This window comes from Microchirus variegatus (assembly GCF_963457635.1).
Source record: "Microchirus variegatus genome assembly, chromosome: 20".
NCBI lineage: Eukaryota > Metazoa > Chordata > Actinopteri > Pleuronectiformes > Soleidae > Microchirus > Microchirus variegatus.
Genome location: NC_139821.1, coordinates 19010710 through 19030585, shown reverse-complemented (window position 1 = coordinate 19030585; position 19876 = coordinate 19010710). Strand labels below are relative to the sequence as shown.

The window sequence follows — 19876 nt, the reverse complement described above, 5'->3', positions numbered from 1 at the left end:
ATAATAATCCTCCAGGCAAACGGAGGAAAAGGTGAACTAGATACAGGAATGGAAAGACAGTCCTTTTGTCATCAAATAGGAAGGAAAGAGAAGCATTTATGTGTGTGTTGAATCCTATTTTCTCAAAACTGCATTTTCAATTACATTTGGAAAGTATCACATTTTGTCCTAGATTACATCTTTCTTTTGACAAACCACCGATAGTGATGGAGATATCTGCTTCGACAGACATATACATGTGTTTTTGTGGAGCTAAGAGGGGCCCCAAGAACGGCTGATTAGTTTAATCCACAGCAACTGCACCATTATGAGAAAAGGCCACATTATACTTCTCCGACTGCGTATGCGTTATCCGTCTGACGGACACTCGATGCAATTTCCCGCCCGATCAGTAGGGGTCGCTGCGCAAGGTTGTTGTGCTTCTGGCTACAGTAAGCAATGGCGTCCGAGAAAGAAAGAGAGAGAAAGACTGTTGTTGTTGAAACAGTGGCCGTTTCTCACTTTTCTGTGTCACGGAACGCAGTTTTAAGATAATTTGAGGCTAGAAATTGGCCATTTAGAGTCTAAACATGTGCTGTGTGTGTTAAGATATGACGTATTTATAGTTCGGCAGCGGCGTTATCGGCGGGGATCAGCTCCGCCTCTGTCAGGACGCCCGGAGCGCACTGAGAGCCGGCACAGAGCAGCTTAGCTCGGCCTGTCCTGAGGACCAATCGCAGCTCTTGCCGTCTCCGTAGTCCCTTGACGGAGTGACGGACACTTAAAAAATATTTCGTGCAGACGTTGACTACGCAGAGGCTCTTCGACAGTCTCTGCGTCGACGCAGAGTCTCTACGTAGCCTACGCAGAGCACTTTACGCAGAAGTATAAATTGGGCTAAAGTGCATAAACTATGGGTATCTGTGCATCTCACTTGGTGCAATTCACAATTTCTTAGCATGTGAACCCTGAAGTGCTCTAATTCTTTAGGGAGTGAGATTGTATTACATTGAATAAATATGTTTAATTCGTAGTGGCAGAAAAACGGGTTGTCACGTCAATGGTAACCGCTGATTCACGATTAGTTAGCAACTCGTGGTGGATACGTTGTGAGGGATTGTTGTGTTTGATGTAAGTTTGTGTTTATCATGTGTACGCAATGAGTCCGTTTGACTGCCCTCTTATGTTGTCATCATCACTCGGTATGTTTACATGTACGCTAAACGTACGATTTTAGATTTCAACTTAATGAGAGAAAGTTTCCTTGTGGACAAAGTTTTTCCCCCCGTCATTGTTCACTTTGTTATGTTAGCATTACCCGCACGCTGTCATTGTCATTGTTCAAAACTTACTATATCATATGTGCAACTTTACAAGTCCCAATTGATGGCACCATCAATTGATTATGTTACAGTGGTTACTATTTTCTCAAACATTTAGATATTCTGACAAACCACAAATCACTGCTAAGGGCTAGGCTAAAGGCAAGAAAATGAATATGTATAATAGCATCTCTGGCAATAATAGAGCAGGCCAAGAAGAAACGATCGTGTTCACCCTGGTCTTGGAGTGGAGATGGAGATAAACATGTGCATACATTGCAACACATTACCATTGGTGATATATGAGTTTTTGTGTAACATGTAAATAATTAAAATGGTTGGTCCCTTAATTTAGGTGGGAACATACGGTTGTAGGAGACACACACACACTTTGGTGTGTCTGTGCAAAAACGAAGCCATACCTCTTGTAAACACGCAGCCACAAACCTAATTACAGGTGAGATCTACTCGAGTGAATTTTGCGCTCCGTCTGAATGTGGACAAATTCAGCGAGAACGTTTTAATCAACAAATGAGTCCCTTGAAAGCAAAACTCCCATTGACGACGGCAGTAATGATGCGCCGCTGCTGCTGCTGCTGCTGCTGCTGCTGCTGCTGCTGCTGCTGCTGCTTATGCTGATGTGTGATTTTCACAGCACGCAGCGATAATGTTTGAAAGCCCAGAGGAGGCAGGAGAGCAGACAGACAGACAGACAGACAGACAGATAGTAAAAAAAAAAAAAAGAATATGAGGACTGTGGTGTACAGGGGCCTGCTTGAGTGCCACACACACACACACACACAGTTCTAGCTCCAAGGCCATGGTTTTAAAAAAGCTTTTGGGCATCGGTTAATGAAAAACTGTAAATTCCACACATCCATTTTAAAGACAGCACTAGGAGAACACTTATTTATTTATCTATCTATTCATTCATATTTTTTTTTTTTCTTTAATCCAACTTCAATTTTCCTCTACAGCGGTTTTAGTAAGATTGTAAATGCAAGCAAACTGGCAGAGCTGTCAACATGGCTGCATGTATTAACGGAAAGCTGGCTATCAGTGAGAGATAACCAACATGTTGAGCACGGTCTGGTGTAATAACTTACATTTTCTCTCCTCCAGAATCAACTTTGCGGTCCACAGACACGTTTGTATAACCATATATGTAAATGTAAGTGAAAAAAAAATGTATCTTATTCTTCATCTCGCGCCCGGGCTTGTGAAGCATTGTCAATTTGTGTTGTCGGCATCAGGCGCCGACGTGACATCAAGTCAAGCTTTATCTGTGAGGACCAGCAGTGAGTGAAGGGAACAGGCATTGGGGCTGTCTGCCGCTCATCTGTCCTTCTCTGAAATCTCTTTAGATACATTCTCCCTCATGAACACGTGTCATAGCATTTTTGAGAGGGAAAAAGGTGAGTAAACTGTATGTGTTTACTCGCAAGGCAGTCAAATACAGACACAGACGTGATTCAGAATCAGTTGTTGAGCTACATAAAGATGTAGATCACTGTGATTGTGTTGTTGTTAGTAGTCTTTTTTTTATTTTCCTTTTGGCTTCTCTTTCTTTCGGGATGATCTGCATATTTTGATCTGGCAGAAATGTTATGCCAGATGCCCTTGCTGACAAAAACTCTCTCATTTATGCATTCTTGGGACCGGCACTAAAAGTACATTGGATGTGGCCCCTACTGGCTGAGTGTCCAATTAACAATGAGCAAAGGGGATTGGTTGCTGAGGGGTACCCAGCCCTTGATCTAGCAGGCAGTTGAAGGGGAAATCCTCCAGTTAAAAGCCCAATTACTAACTACAATGGGCAGCCATGGCACTCTACATACTGTACCAACTATCTACCTACATATCCATCTGTCCATCCATGTACTGCCTGATTAAAGGCCACATTATACTTCTCCGACTGCGTATGCGTTATCCAACTGCGTCACCACGGAGACACCTCGAGCCTTCATACTTAATACTGACGGATATGCGCTGCAATTTCCCACCCGATCAGTAGGGGTCGCTGTGCAAGGTTGTTGTGCTTTTGGCTACAGTGAGCAATGGCGTCCGAGAGAGAAAGACTGAAAGACAGTGGCCGTTTCTCACTTTTCTGCGTCACGGAACGCAGTTTTAAGATAATTTTAGGTGATAAATTGGCCATTTAGACTCTAAACATGTGCTGTTTGTATTAGGATATGACGTATTTATAGTTTGGCAGCGACGTTGTCGGCGGTGATCAGCTCCGCCTCTGTGGACGCTCAGTGCGCACTGTGAGCCGGCACAGAGCAGCTTCGCTCGGCCTGTCCTGAGGACCAATCGCAGCTCTTGCTGTCTCCGTTGTCCCTTGACGGAGTGACGGACAAAATATTTTGTGCAGTCGGAGACGACGCAGAGGCTCTACGACAGGCTCTCCTACGACACAGAGGACTCTGCGTGACCTACGCAGGAGTATAAATTGGGCTTAACACTAACACCCTGTCCTTAACTTTCTTATTTTTCATGCCAAAACTCTTAATTCATAGTCAAGTGTGTTTTTGCCCCTGGTGCACTAGAGGCGGGCTTAACATGATGACCTCAGAGAAACAGCGTAGAGCAGATTTTGTACACATCCAACATGGAGGCCACCGAAGAGAACCTGCCTTTGGATTCAGCTGTTGCTTCTATTTTAAGTGACTTGCTCCACAGAGCCACCTTGAGCAAAAGTTCTTACACACTATTACTCGATAGCCATCACTCCTAGAAAACTACAACACATTTGTTGACATGTTTTCCATTCATTGGTCTGATTGGTTGTCTATCCATGTGTGTACAGATGCATTTTGATCTACGTCCACTGCTCACAACAAGTAAATTCTGTCCAGATTCATACTCGATTTCAAATGAGATTGAGATGATCTTGTGCTAGAAATATATTAATGTATTGATGACTAGATTTATTGTAAGGTTATTCGTGGTCATTTGTATGTAGATGGGTAGGTAAGTAGAATGGTCAGGTGGTTACAGGGCACTAAGAAGCTTTGTGAATAAAATAAATGGATGTACATTGTTCAACTGCAAGTCGGAGTCGGATTTTGATTCATCAGACAATTTTTTTGTGCGGAACACTTCAATGGCTGAAAGCGCAGCGTTAGCCTTTCGAGTCCAACATTTTTTTCCACCTCTGGGAGAAACACCAGACCAGACAAGACAGTTTCCTACCTATATATAAATGACTCTTAATTACCCAACACCATCAAAATAACACATTCAATGTATGCTCTTGTTATTAAGGATATCACAACATCAAAGTCTCACATTATGTTAATATTGAGGCAACAAGCCAATTGTGATAATAATATAGCTCCACTGCAAAGATTCCACCCACTTGATGATAGCTGAGCTCCAGGGAGACTTGAGGGAAGCTGGGTGTAGTTTGTCATAGCTCTTCATCCTCCCTGATTCTCTGCAGGCTGAAAGATTCAGGGCATCCTCTCTCTCTCTAATGACTATACGCAGATGTTCTGTTCTCTTCCCGACTAACACTGAAGGGTGTTAGTCGGTGTTACTCTGGTCAGTGGCACCAGAATTTACGAAAACTTCTGATTCAGTACTTTATAATGTAGTGTAGGGCAGTGTTTTTCAATGTTTTTTGAGCTAAGGTACATTTTTTTCATTGAAGAAAATCACGAGGCACACCACCAAACAAATTTAAAAAAAAAATGATACTCTAGCCTATATTAGCAATTTAGTAATTCTTATCAAAGTGTCTTGAATATTTATATCCATTTTATTTGCAGATAATTTATTATTTGTTTTTTAAAAAAATGTTTTTAGACCAATTAGGTGAAATTGGATAATTTCCCACGGCACACCTGACGATCTCTCACTGGTTGAAAAACACTGGTGTAGGGAATGCTACACTGCAGTAGAATATACCACCCATAGGCCTATGTATATTCGTACAAGTGTATAATTGCAAAAGTAACACTAAGTTGGCCCGTGTAGCCTTAAAATAAGTCTTTTATTGAGGCATGGGTCGAGCTTTAAACGAAGCCTGCTATCCTGTGTCACCATGATGAAAAGAACAAGCTAGCTGGTTTTCAGTGAGGTTTTTCAGTGGAAAGTGGAGGTTTTCTATGGAATCCACACGAATCCAAAGTTTAAACCAATAAAAAATGGAGGAGGAAATGGTAGAGAGCATTGAGAGAGTGTTAACACACTACATTCTTTCTGCTAAGCCAACGGCACTGAAGGTATTCAAGGTTATGACTTTTTAGCATGATGTCCTCCACTACCTGACTTCCTCCTCTGCTATTTAAAAAAAAAAAATCCTGCTGCCTCTTGATCGCATAACAAATAATTATTTCTATTAGACATTTATTTTGAAAAATGTCACTTTTGTGGGGGAAATTATTGACCCTCAGTCTTAAGCGTGAACATCATAAACATTGAGCCACTGCTAGTTGAATATCCAGTACTTAGGATTAACATGTTCTTGTACAGACTGAGCTAGTTTCAAGGTCGCTCCAAGAGGAAGCTATTGTGTGTTTTGCGTGTGTCAGAGCCTCGCTGAAAAACCAAAACACAGATAATGTTGGCGCCGCGAGCAGATTATTCCAGAGAGCGTTTGTGTCTTTCTGATTCATGTGAAAGGGCATGAGACAGATGAGTGTGTGTCATCTTGAAAACTTCAGATTCGGAGGTAGCGTCAGGCTGTGTGCATGCCTGTTTTGATGATGCCTCTGTTCTCCTTGGCCAAGTATTTTCAAAAAAAATTCTTTCAACTTAACTCGTCGAAGACTCCAGGGCCTTCTTCACTGTTATCCGAAAACTCAAGGCATACGACCCCTGTGTCCATATTTGGTCACTGTTGCAAAGACGTGGCAGTAGCAAAAAGCAGGTATGGACACAGGTACTGTACCACTGAACACCACAGCGTGAAAAACTTGATAGTTAGCCTTCTGCTGGAATGATGTTGTCTTCAATATTTCAGCTATCCTTTGTGACATAAATTAAGATATCTGTGTCTCACTGACGAAGAGAAAAACAGTGAAAGCTCAGCCTATAAGGGATTGCGTGCTATCAGTTTTAACATCATAATGACAAGTTAGGTCTATTCTAGTTCTTAGTTGCAACCTAGAACTAAATATTTACTTAAAATTGTAGTTACTCTTTTATGTTTACATGTATTCATTGTGGGGAGAACATGTAAACTCCACGCAGAAAGGCCCTCTATCGGACTGGGTCATGAACCTGGGTCTTTTTGTTGCAAGGCAACAGTGCTCGCCTATATTCCACCATGTCGCCCCAATATAAATGAGTGTTCAAACTTAGTTCACACATGAGTTCTCTGTGTTTCTCAGTATTGTGGTGTCTAGACATTCACAGGAAGTGCCTCATTCATGCGAGGACAACAGCAATATTGTGCTAGTAAAGTGAGACGCCTACAAACAGGTTGGAGTTTGACTGAAAACGTTCAGAAGTTAATTCCGTTGCTCAAACATCCCCGGTTGCTCAGCAGTATGACCAGATAAATGCCTCTTGCCCCCGCCCGCCCCTGTAATGCTGCTGTATACACACAAACGCTCTCTCTCAGTCATGGTCTAATTGCACTGCCTGTTGTTTCAGATGAAGCATACAAATAATGGCGCATCATTTCTCTTCACAAAGACCAAACAGAGACATTCAATTTACATTTACAACAATTAAAAAAAAAAGTAAACAATGCAGGTTTAACTGATGATTAATAATAATAAAAAACTTGCTGTGCAAGGTTGTTGTGCTTTTGGCTACAGTGAGCAATGGCGTCCGAGAGAGAAAGACTGTTGTTGTTGAAACAGTGGCCGTTTCTCACTTTTCTGCGTCACGGAACGCAGTTTTAAGATAATTTGGGGCGAGAAATTGGCCATTTAGAGTCTAAACATGTGCTGTTTGTATTAAGATATGACGTATTTATAGTTTGGCAGCGACGTTGTCGGCGGTGATCAGCTCCGCCTCTGTGGACGCTCAGTGCGCACTGTGAGCCGGCACAGAGCAGCTTAGCTCGGCCTGTCCTGAGGACCAATCACATCGATGCTTTATCTTAAAGAATGGCCCAGCAGCAGCAGTTGAAGTGTCATGAAAGCTGCTGTGTGAATCAAGGACACCTTTAATTTAGTTGGCTGAAGGACCTGTTTAGCTCTTCACTTGCCTGTTTAACGGATACTAGGTCGACTTCAGCGAGCGCACGGCGTCAAAGAAAGGTTTCTCTCTCTCCGTGTCTCCTCCGACTGCACCTGGCTCTAATTGTGTCTTTTTCCTCTCTCCGAGGGAGGAGGAGGAGGAGGAGGAGTATTTTGTGTTGAAGGATGCGGCTCTCCAAAAAGGTTACAGTGCCAACTGTGCCAGTGAATGCCACCATCATTACTTACTCTGTCCTTGTGCCGTGCCACAGTTTTTTCTTCTTTGTTTGGGCACAGAAGTGCGCTGGCTAAATCTAATAAAAAAAAAAGTCTCTCACATGCTGAGAAAAAAATAAAATCCCCCCTAACTCATCCAATTGTGCAATTCCGCACAACGTGTGCATTCCCATTTGTTAATATCAACGCTGTTAATTATGCGACGTGGCACATCTGCCACTTGAGGTTAAGTCGTGTGATGTATTGTGTGTGTGTGTGTAGCTTCATCTTCAGCTCAAAAGACTCCTCTGAGGACAAAATGTTTTTTCCGAGGCCTCAACAAGAAGCAGCCATTAATTTATTTGAATCCCCGGAGCACTCGAGGAGGGTGGAAGGTGGATGTTTCGGAGGGGGGGGTGGCAGATTTGCCGGGATCGCATTGGTTCATTCAGGCACCAGATTGAATCCTGTCTCCGCTGTTTGTTATTACAATAGAGCACTCAGCATTCACAAAGGGCCCTCTCCTGCGCGCGCTTTTAATGGGACCTCGAGGTGGAGAATGCGGCACTCAGTTTGTCAGCCTTGCCACTTTACCTTCTTATGCCTTCATCTTGACACACACACACACACACACACACACACACACACACGCCGTGCCTCTCCATCTCCCTCTCAAGCCCTTTTGGCCTTCTGTGATGCCGCTAATCAGACTCTCCTTCACTTTAGAAAGCACATAGATGATTACCTCATGCTAATTACCATACAGTTCATAGGAGGGGAAACATTGATGTCTTTTGTGTCTTTTTGCTTTCGTTCACTTGCTTCCTATACAGCTTTCACTGTGACACACACAGACATTTGCACAGCTATTATACTTAGGGCTGTGCATTGAGTTCCATTCATTTGAACAGCCGAAACATTGCCTGATCCCAAAATGTAACCATAAAGCCCACACCTAACCTTAAACTAACCATCTACATTTGAAAACTAATCTTATCCACCTAATATATATGTTTTCTGAGCAGTAAAATTCTCCTTTGAAACGTTTCATGGACACTTTTCTGTGTTTACAGTCATAGTCCAACTTGTTTTCAGCCGTTTGGCTGTCTTGACATAAAACATATCACATAACGCTCTGTGTCGCTGGGCAACACGGGATCCGAAAAAAACTGCTATCATAACACTCACAGTTATTAGGAGAAACACGTGAAAATGTACTCAACGTTTATTCGGTGACCCGAATCAAATCTCCTGCGAGCCATTTGTGGGTCTGAAAACAGTCTGACCAACCAACATAATCTGAACCCAAAATATAGCTGTAACCCAAAAAAAAAAAATCCATTTGATAATCTGAAAACATGTTCCCACAATAATGGGTTTGAGCCCGAATCGGTCCTCACAGCCTAGTAAAGACACACACACACACACACACATACATATCCTTTACCCAGCTCACTCCTCTTTCTCTATCCCCCTGGAGACCCCTCTGTATGAGGCCAGATGTACAGGTGCACAGAGCGGCGAGGCGGCCTCAGCGCTACAAGGTGAACTATTCCCCGGCACATGTTATTATTAATAACTGCCAGGCAGAGGGGTCACCTAAGACTGCTCCTTGAAAAGAACCCCGGGCAAGGCAAGTAGGCTGCGACGGTCTGAGTTGTAAAACAACACCACCTCCACCCCCCAGCCCTCTGTTTTTTTTTTTTTCTTTTCCCTTTGAGCAGACATGCTGCTTAAAGCAAGAATAATGTATGGGGGGAAAGAGAGAGAGAGAGAGAGAGAGAGAGAGAGACATACTAAGGAGGTGAAAAATTAAGATGTCACCATCCGGAGAACACCTTTACTTGGAATATAAGCTGGTCAGGGCTATGATTTCTTTCTCTGCACCCCTGCGTTGTCGTTAAACGTGCGATGGCAGCATTAAATTCAAACGGCTGCTGAGTCCAGAGCCAGTGGGTGCATGTGTGTGTGTGTGTGGCGGGGGGGGGGGGGGGGGGGGGGGGGGTTGTCCAGTGAGGGAAAACTGGCGAAATGCTAATCACCAGCCAAATTATGGGACATCTCTATAAGTTGGGGGGGCTTTTATAGCCTTTTTTGGCTTTGCAGGTAGGAAGTGGAGAGTATGGGTGCATATTTAGCAACACGGCCCTGAAGGTACCCCCCCCCCCCCCCCCCCCGCACCTTCTCTATCCTACCCCAACTGGTCGATGGCAGATGCTCATACAATCTGAGCCTGGTTTTGTCCTCTCCACTGTTGCATGCTCATTGTGTGAACGGGTGTTTTTGTGCATTGAATCTGCGCTAGCAAATAAAATTGTATTATTATAGTTTCAGATGAACATCTATTTTTCAAAGGCTGGCTTCCATCTAACATATCAAAATACATTCTTCTAAATGGGTAAAAATGGGTGCAAAGCACCACTGAGTGGTCATCAAGACTATATTATATATTCTTTTACCATAAACATTTACCATGAAACAAGTGAGATATTGGCTCATTTTCCGACAGACTTCCATTCAAGCTGAATTCCATACCAGCAGAGTCGCCCCCTGGTGGCTTCTTCCTGGGCTGCACTTTTCAAACCAAATGACAACATTCTTTTTTTATTGACATAACACCACTCTCTGTTCAGCGCGCTCTACTTTATATTTACATGCGTCATATGCGTTTCCTTCACATCTTGTTGTGTGTCGTGTTGCATATCAGACCTTTAACCTCCAACAGCACAACAGCTTCGCCTGTTGACTCCCTGCTGCGGTGGGTGCACAGATTTGATAGGATCTGTGCAGAGAGACAGGACGGGGAGGAGGAGGATCCTCCCTGTGCAGTTATCACACCTATACCTCTGTTATTTTCATGCCTCAATGAAAAAGGCCTGACAAAATTCATCTGCACTTTCGTTTTGTTGTTTGCTTTTGGGAGGATTTGATGGGAATTTGATGTTCTGCTAGAATGATTTCTCCCACACACAGCCAGTGAGAGGATGGTGTCTTTTTTTATTAAGATTCTCTTGCCTCGGAGATGCCAGTGAAAGGAAGCTGATCCTCTGTCAGATACGTATTTGGACTTGGTATCTTCCACCGCTGGTAAAACATCTTGGCATGTAACCAGAGCAGTGATCTAACCATGTGCCGAGGTACAAGAGACGCTTTGTTTTATTCTATTATATGTGATTTGACTTTAATATACATCTTTGGAAGTTTATGATGGTGAAAATGAAGGCAGTTTTCAGACAGGAAAAGATAACATCTTTTTGAGGAAAAGTGCATCTGAACTACATGTGCTGACATTTTACTACTCTTCTCTTTTTATAGAAGTTAAGCACTGATTAATATTATCATTATTAGTTCTGTGTTATCTCACTCTCTCACAACCCTCCCACTTTTGATCTTAAATTTTAATTTTTTTGGATCTGACCTTACATGCTGGCTTACCACATGTCTGCAGGTATAATTATATTTTTACTGTAGACATTTTTATATAAATCTGGTTTTATTTGAACTATAACTATTTATTTGTTAATAATCTTTTATATTTGTTTCCTTAAAATGCTATTTTATGATTTTCATCATATATCTGAATTGTCATTTGATGTTTCCCCCCCCCCATTTTTACAGGAATTTAAAAATTGTCCCTCTGATTATTTTCCATTTCTGTATTTGGTCATTTGAAGCTGCTCTTAGACTAATACAGTGTCTTCAACCAGTGAGCCGTGGCACACTAGTGTGCCGTGAGAGATCGTCAGGTGTGCCGTGGGAAATTATCCAATTTCACCTAATTGGTGTAAAAACATTTTTTGAAAACAAATAATTCATTATCTGCAAATAATATGGATATAAGTATTTCAGACACTTTGATAAGAATGACTAAATTTTTAATATAGGCTACAGAGTATCATTTAAAAAAAATTCACCAATTTGTTGGTGAAAAAAATGTACCTTGGCTCAAAGCTGAGGAGGTGGTAGTCATTTGGCGTTGAGCTGGGAGTGCGAGATATTACCAGAATCAGTTTTAACCTCATAATGACAAGCTGAAGCCAAGAAGTTGTCTATTTTATCACAGGGCATTATATTATGAAGAAAAACACGTGTCCCTGTCATCTGTAAGCACAGTTTACAGAACCACTCCACTGCTTTAACCTTGACCTGTTGTGCTTACAGTAGAGTACCAGTGTGTGTACACTTTCCCATGTGACATGACGAATCAGTGGTGACACTTTAGGTGTCCTCATTTTCACTTTCACCTCCAGTATATGGTGTGTTTTTAAAAAAAAATAACACACACAAAAAAAAAACTGTTGATGTGAAGATGTGGAGCTCCTCCTCTTTCAGTCCTTGGGCTACATACTGAAGGCCACAGTATCAGCGTATGTGTCATTGTATTACTTCAACAAAAATGTATGAATAACAGATTATATTGGAATATATATATATATATTTGTGGATAATTTAGGGAATGAGAAAAATTAATCATTGCTATTACATGTTATTTAAAACATGTACACAATAATCTTCATAAAAAATCATAAATGTGTTGTTGGGACCCAAAAATAATTTCCCGTGACCCATTTATGGTTCCTGACCCAGTCTTTGGAAATCAGTGCATAGTAATAAAGAAGGCTAGGCTGCTACTTTAGCATCATTCAATGTCTCCAGCAACCTGTTTTCACATTTTCAGATACATAATCCAGAGTTTGCATGTTTATAAAAGGCCAAAAACGCAGCGAGCAACCTTCAAACACCTTTCAAGTTTTCAAAAACACCCGCCTACACATGAGGACTGGGCTTGATACGGCCCTGAGGAGCAGCTGATATACATCCTCAGCTCTGTGTTTCATCAGCGGCCTTATCTCACGCAGAGGCTAGTCCCAAACATATCCACCAGGGTAATGAAAAATTCATTGTGTCAGTTACTTTGTGCAATTGAACACATCCATCATCCCCCGATACTTTGCAATATTGTAAATCACATGTCCCGCACTGGGTGCGAATCACAACCCTCCCCCCCTCCACCCCACCCCTCCCCTCCCCTCCTTTCCCCAACAACCAGGCACACCTCCTTATAATGAATATTGACTCGTTTTGCGTTAAATTCGTTCAAGCAAATCAAGCCTTTTTTTTTTAAATGTCTGCGCCCCCCACTGTGTCCCCACCCTGGTCACAGGAACCCAAGTGTCAGCGTTAAATTTCTCTCAAGGTTTTCCGTTTAATTTTGCAGGAGAAAAAAAAAAGAAAAAGGAAAAAGTAGAGTCTGATGTTGGGACCTGCATTACCTGCTGACTGGACTCGGGCGCTAAATTTAACTTCCCTCCACAGTGTGGATTTCGCTCCTCATCTCCACTATTTGATATCCTCTCTCCTTCCAGATTAACCTTCATGCCCCTAATAAATGCTCCGTATTGACATCAAAGGGATGGGAAGATGGCACCGCTGCAGTGCCTTATGGGAAAAACACGGAGCCTCAGCTTCAGCTTCCCCCTCTCCTCACCTAACAGTAATCGTGGCTGTCCACTTCTAAATTATGCCTGTCTTTGTCTTTTTAATTAAACTCTAGTGCAGTTTGGAGGCTATTTGACCTGTGGTGCCCCCTCTTGACGGGGGGCATTGTAGGTCATTTCCATGCATATATTAATGACTCCTCTCGCTCTCAGCCAATGATCCTTTAGGCTTTACAGATTAAGGAAAGGTTTGGGTCTTGGAGTATTACCCTGTTTTTAATCTTTTACGTGGGAAGTTCTTTGATAGAGAAAAGGCAAAAGAAGAGTGAAAATGATTGAGGGGAGGTGTATTTCAAGGGGTTGTGATTTTTTTTTTTTATTGGACACACGGTTAACGCCCTAAACTGTGATTTATACTCTATGATTTATTCGTTTTAACGTTTTGACAAATGTTAAATCTACGCTTCCCTACATAATTCAGTGTCAAGTTTCATGTGTGTGTGCGATTCCCAAAAGGCATGCATTTGTATTTCAACAAAAGGACGTAATGGACGTTAAATGCACATGATTAAAGGTGCAATATGCAATATTCTGCCCCACAGAATAGAAAAATCTGTTGTGATATTCAGTGTGCTGTTATTGAGCTCTTGTCTTTGGCAGCCAGTTTGACACTCGCATTAGAGAACTGTCACAAATGCAAGACATTTCGTATATAAATATGCTCCATTTAAACGCGGCTGTGAGACAAATGCATTTGAATGCTCGTGTTTCGCTCTCAAGTTCTCTGAAAACAATAGTTTTAGGAGTTAAGGATATATAATGTGTACGTCACAAGTTCTATTTAAGAGCTGTGCATGGCAAGCAGTAGAAGAGTAATTCAAAGTGTCCAGCTGAAGCCGCCTCACTGGATTAACTTCTGAAGATCTTTCTTTCGTTTAAAAAGATTTCAGACGAGGAGAGATATAAGACCAGGATTATTATAATTTCCATGATGGAGAGCAGCGCTACGAAGCAGCTGGACCTAGAAGTAATTTCATACAAACATTATGCTTTATATTTTTTGTGATGGTGACCTGCTGGAATAGCCACGCTGGCACATTAGTGTTAGCTAAAGTGCTAAAAGCAGTCACAGAGGGCATGTAAAAATCAGAGAGACAGAGACAGAGAGAGAGATGCCAAAATATACAAACCATTCATTTGAATTTTTCAAAAATGCACCAAAATTCACCTTTTGAGGAAGTGTGGACACAGAATGTGTCAAAGGCCTTTGTGCTCATAATCTGACTACACACTTTATTTTTAAAAAGTTGTTGCGCTGCGCATGTGCAAATGTGGGTAAAGTGCACTGTCTCTGCAGTGCGGGCCCGATGCCTGGTCCTGGAACACACTGCTGGCTGCAGCGCCGCCACATATTTGGCTGCCACCCTCCTCTGCAGGCATGTGAGTGCATGATAAGACCTGAGTTTGTCACAGCACACACACACACACACACACACACACACACACACACACACACACACACACACACACACACACACACCTCCCCCTTCTACCAGGCACTAACCAGCTTTGGCGAGGGGCTTCATGTTTTTGGGAATCGTCCACAGTTTTCAACTTGTATAAACTGTATAATCGCAGTCTCATAGTCTGATACAATATTTATAGTATTCAGTATTTTTGTCAGTCCAATACGGGTAAAAACCTAAAATGTGAAATGATCCAGAAACCTGAAATACCACACACATTTATTTAGTTTGTTACTTGACAAAATTGCTGGGTATGGCGCAAACAACTCTATCAGACTGATACTCAAGGTTGTAGTACTGATACTGCAATCGGACACAAAACAAATGGTATTGAGTCATCCCTTATTATGGGGGGCCTCAGTTGCCTAAATTGATCGACTAATCAAACAGAGAATAATCAAATATTTATCCCCATCCCAACCTCCCCTCACCTCGAGAACGTTGAATGCAGGAACCTTTCTAATGCCTCACCTTTTTCTCTTTCACTAAACGTAAGTGGCAAATGCCAGTGTGTTTCCAGCGCACAGGTGGGCGCTGGGCAGCAAAGATGGAGGGATGTATGTATGATTAATATTGCTGCCGTGAGGGTCTGGCTCTGTGCCAGCCAATGACATTCGGACATTCGAGAGACACGATGAGGAAGATAAAGAGGAGAAAGAGCACCTGGTAAAATACTCACACCCTTTGTGTGTGACCTTCAACCTCTGCATGTGTTTTTGCGCACAATTCAGACACAAGCAGCCGAGAGCAGCTTTTAGACCGGAGGGTGTGCGGGGCTCTGGTCTGGGATCAGCTGAGGCTGCTGGTGGTGTAGCAGCAGTTGACTGTGACTTGAGAACTATCTCTCTCTCTCTCTCTCTCTCCATCCCTCCATCCCTACATCCTCTGCTCAGCCTCCACACAGGCACACAACATGTTCTCCGTGAGAGCTGTGGGCTGAGGCTTCAGTCGGCCCTGGATTAGTTTGAACTCTGAACAAGTTCGTAGCGGGAAAAGAGAGAGTGTGTGTGTGTCAGCCTGCAACAATGAGTCAGATCCATGCCTGCAGCACTGTGGATAAATCTGTGCAGAGCAGAGCTTGCTTCATGTGAACTAATATAATATAATATAATGTAATTATTGACAGAAAATAACGACCAAACCACGACGACGAATAAAACACCTAGAGCTTGCATTTTGATGTGGAATTTACGTTTCAAACGGAGAACAAAATCCTTTCTGGTATGCAAAGGCCACCGTAGCCCATTTACCACTAACCCACAGTTGACAAAGGGAGGAGGTGAGCACCATTTAGTTGGATGTCATTGTTGTGCTACAGTGTTGGCTGCATATACAGTGTATGAATGAATATTCTAGTCATCAAGTCTTAAAAAGTGCAGCAGATTATTCCTGCTCCTCACCTTCACATCACTAATGCTTCTCCTTTTCAAAAGTGTACAGTGTAATGCAGGAGTATCAACAATCGGCTGAAATGGTGCGGACTGTCAGGGCGGATCGATGCACTTATGTTAGAGGCGGCGTTTCACTTTTATTGTCAGGCCACACAAAACTTCCACAAGCAGCCATTTTTATTGACAGAAGACTCCTCTTCTGCAGTGTTCTTCCAGGCCTCTGATTGGCTAGGGGGTCGTACCTATGTACCTATCGGGGAGCATTGGACATTTAAAAAAAAAAAAGGGTCCGATGTTCCGCGTTTTTCCCCAAAAAAAGGTCCTATGTTCCCCACTTTGTGGAAGCCTGGGTGTGGAGCTCCAGGGTAAAGGGTTAGGGTTAGAGTAAGGGCTAGGGTTAGGGTAAGGGGTAGGGTCCTATGTTCCCCGGGTCCTTGGGTGAACGCGGGGAACATAGGACCCTTTTTTAGAGAAAGGGTCCTATGTTCCCCGGTCACATACACAGCGGGGAACATAGGACCCGGGGAACATAGACAGCCCCATTGGCTAGCATGGCTAAAAATGAACCTGTGTGGATGAAGATTTTTTTGACAAATGACAGCAGAAAATATCCGTTTTTAGAAATAACCGCCCACGTGTGGACGAGGCCTTAGAAGATCACCTTGTAGTGAAGGAGTCAAACTTCATAACGGGAAAGAATGAGCGTGGCACGTCTGCGTATGTTGTTCACTGAATTTGAGCTGCAGTCAGTCAGTTCAGCTGACAGGTGGAGTGTGTAGAGGGCCTTCAGCCAGTACTTCTGTGCCACCCATGGTTAATGAGGCCTTTATGGAGATGAAGATGGGAGGGTGCAGGAGCGCAGGATATGGGGGAACTGGAGCTGGCTGCAGCTGTTATAGAACAGTGAGGGGAGGAGCCGGAGCAGCACTGTGGAAAAGGGGATCACAGAAAGCTGATTGGTTGGTGTCAGCCCCACTTACAGGCCTTATTTGGACGGCATGGGCAGAGCTCTGAGGCCTTCGCTGAACCCCTGAGCGACTTCTCAATTAGTGGGCGGCCTAGCGGAACTGCCAGACACCATTGTGCACCCCCCCACCCCCCAACACCCCACCCAGGCGTGATCCAGCCGCCACTGCTGCCTCACAGGCTGCACGGCAACCAGATATCTCCGGCAATCTGGCGCGGCTTGGGAAATTTCAAGTCACCGCAAGGCAGTGTTGTTTTTTGCTGCATTGAAGCATCTGCGAGACGTAATATACAGGTTTTGATGTTCTTCTCTTCTCCGTGATAAACCGACGCCACGCTCCAAATGGAGGCTGTTTGATGCTTCGTGACAGGTCAAACCTGAATCTCTGTGATAACACGTGTGTGCCACCGCGGCGCGAGCGAAACTGAAGCGCCGCGGCTCGCTTACAACGAGCCGCTGGTTCGCTCGGGTAAAATGAGATGTAAATGCGGTAATTTTAAAAGCCTGATTTATTCATGGGAGGCAAAAAAAAAAGAAAGAGAAGAATGCTAATTCTACACACAATGCTTTGCCCTTGGCCAGAACACATCGACAAACAAGTCACTCAGCAGAGGAATTAACAACTTCATTAAGTTACCTGACAGCATCTAAGCCTGCGTGACTGATGCAAGACTATTCGGTTACAGAATGGAGCAAGAAGAATAATCTCTAATTCTTTATATCGTAGAACAATGTTAGTAAATGCCTGTTTTTAAAGCATCACGTCACAATGTTTGTCCGAGCAAAGACACTGCGAGGAATCGCTGTGAGTAAATCCATTCTCATCATTGAGAAGACATACAATCTATAATTGGTTTCGGGGTGGGGTGGGGGGTTATGAAGGAATCAATGTGTTGACGAGGTCACATCTGTGTCTGGTTTATCTGACGCGTACCTGAAGAGCACATGGTGGTGATGGTGGTGGCGGCAAAGAGGCAACTGTTGCAACAGAGGCTTCTGCTGCATTGATTGCGCCTTCCAACCACTTTTCCCTCCCGTATGCTTTTAATCTGTGAAATGCTAAAGAGGCAATCAGAGCGGGAGGTTGTCAAAGCAGTGTCCAGGTGATTCCTCAGCCACCTGCATCGCATTTAGAAAGGCCCGATCAGCGGGTGGGTGTGAGGGGGGAGGGGGGGCACGCCCACAGACATAGGTGGTCTGCTGTGGGAATCACAGTTCTGCCTCATTCCATTATCTCAGGATCTGTGCTCGCTTCAGTAATGAGGTCGTACTTTAGAACCTGTTAAGGCATCAATAACAAATTCTCAACAGCAACATCCATCCATTAACTACCGCTTCATCCTCCACCAGAGGGTCGCGGGGGGTGCTGTGCCTCTCTCAGCTGACGTTGGGAGATAGGCGGGGTACACCCTGGACAGTTCACCAGTCCATCACAGGGCCACCATTCACTCACACTCTCACACTCTCACACCTACGGTCAATTTTAGAGTGACCAATTTACCTAATCCCCATATCGCATGTTTTTGGACTGTGGGAGGAAGGCGGAGAAACCCGCAGAAAACCCACGCACACACGGGGAGAACATGCAAACTCCTTGCAGAAAGGCCCTTGTTCCGAAGTTGTTCCAAACGAGGCTCGAACCCAGGAACCCGGGTCTTCTTGCTGCAAAGGCAAGAGTGCTAACCACTACACCAACCGTGGGCCCCAACAGCAACACGTTTGTGTAAATGAAGATAAAGTGTTCACCAGTTTGTATCATAGTGACATCGATTATTTAAACTCTGTTGGTGTTATCTCTCTCCATGTTGAAAATGCCAGACCAGATGTTAAGCCTGGTTTTACCTCTTTTTTTAGGTCACCTTCATCTGACAGAGCAGCTCATTACTCTGTGTTTATCTCAGGATATAAGAGGAATTTGAGATACATAACAAAAACACGCCATCCTAAAGTCTGAGCTTTCAGAAAATGTACAGTAAACAAGTTGTGAATCTGTCAAATAGGCTCGTCTAAACCTTAGTTTACCAAACCCTCTGGGGACCCACTTAAAATGTTGTGACCCAAATCACAATAGAAAATTGTGATTTGAGTATACCATGACTCATTTACAGCTATATCTGTAACACCTAATATCATTTTGCATTTTGATTCGGAAAAACTATTAAAATTCACTGGTGTTTTACATTTACACAAATTTTAAATACAAGGTTGGGAAAATTTGGCAAATCAACTACTCAAACAAAAGTTTGATAACAATAGAGGAGTGTGACGTCACACTGTCTGCAAAAATCAAGCCTTTGACTGGAAATAGCATAGCATTTTGAGTACGAAAGATGAAAAATGTCCTAGGTGACGTAAATTCAGATGGCAAATTGAAGGCAGATGACAGATCAAATGATATGCACCAATCAGCATTTCTGCTAATTTCAACAACTCATAAACATTTTGGGGGCCCACGGTTGGTGTAGTGGTTAGCACTCTTGCCTTTGCAGCAAGAAGACCCGGGTTCATGGGATTGAGCTCCGTTTGGAACAACTTTGGAACAAGGGCAAGGAGTTTGCATGTTCTCCCCGTGTGTGCGTGGGTTTTCTCTGGGTTCTCCAGCTTCCTCCCACAGTCCAAAAACATGTGATATGGGGGATTAGGTGAATTCTAAATTGACCATAGGTGTGAGAGTGTGGTTGTGTGATGGACTGGCGAACTGTCCAGGGTGAACCCCGCCTATCGCCCAATGTCAGCTGAGATAGACACAGCACCCCCCGTGACCCTCTGGTGGAGGATGAAGCGGTAGATAATGGATGGATGGATAAACATTTGGCTTGGACAGGACTTTCCTGCTAATATTTTCAGTGATTTATAATTTCGTCAACTATTTGAGGGCCACACAGTGGGACACATGGCTA

At 43.4% G+C, this 19876-nt stretch overlaps 1 protein-coding gene across 2 annotated transcripts in view; it reads left to right on the top strand.

Moving 5' to 3' along the window:
- Positions 1-19876, top strand: part of lmo3 (LIM domain only 3) — a gene marked incomplete at both ends in the record, with an annotated part of 56033 nt that overhangs the window by 8480 nt on the left and 27677 nt on the right. The gene's annotated exons all lie outside the window — the stretch shown is intronic.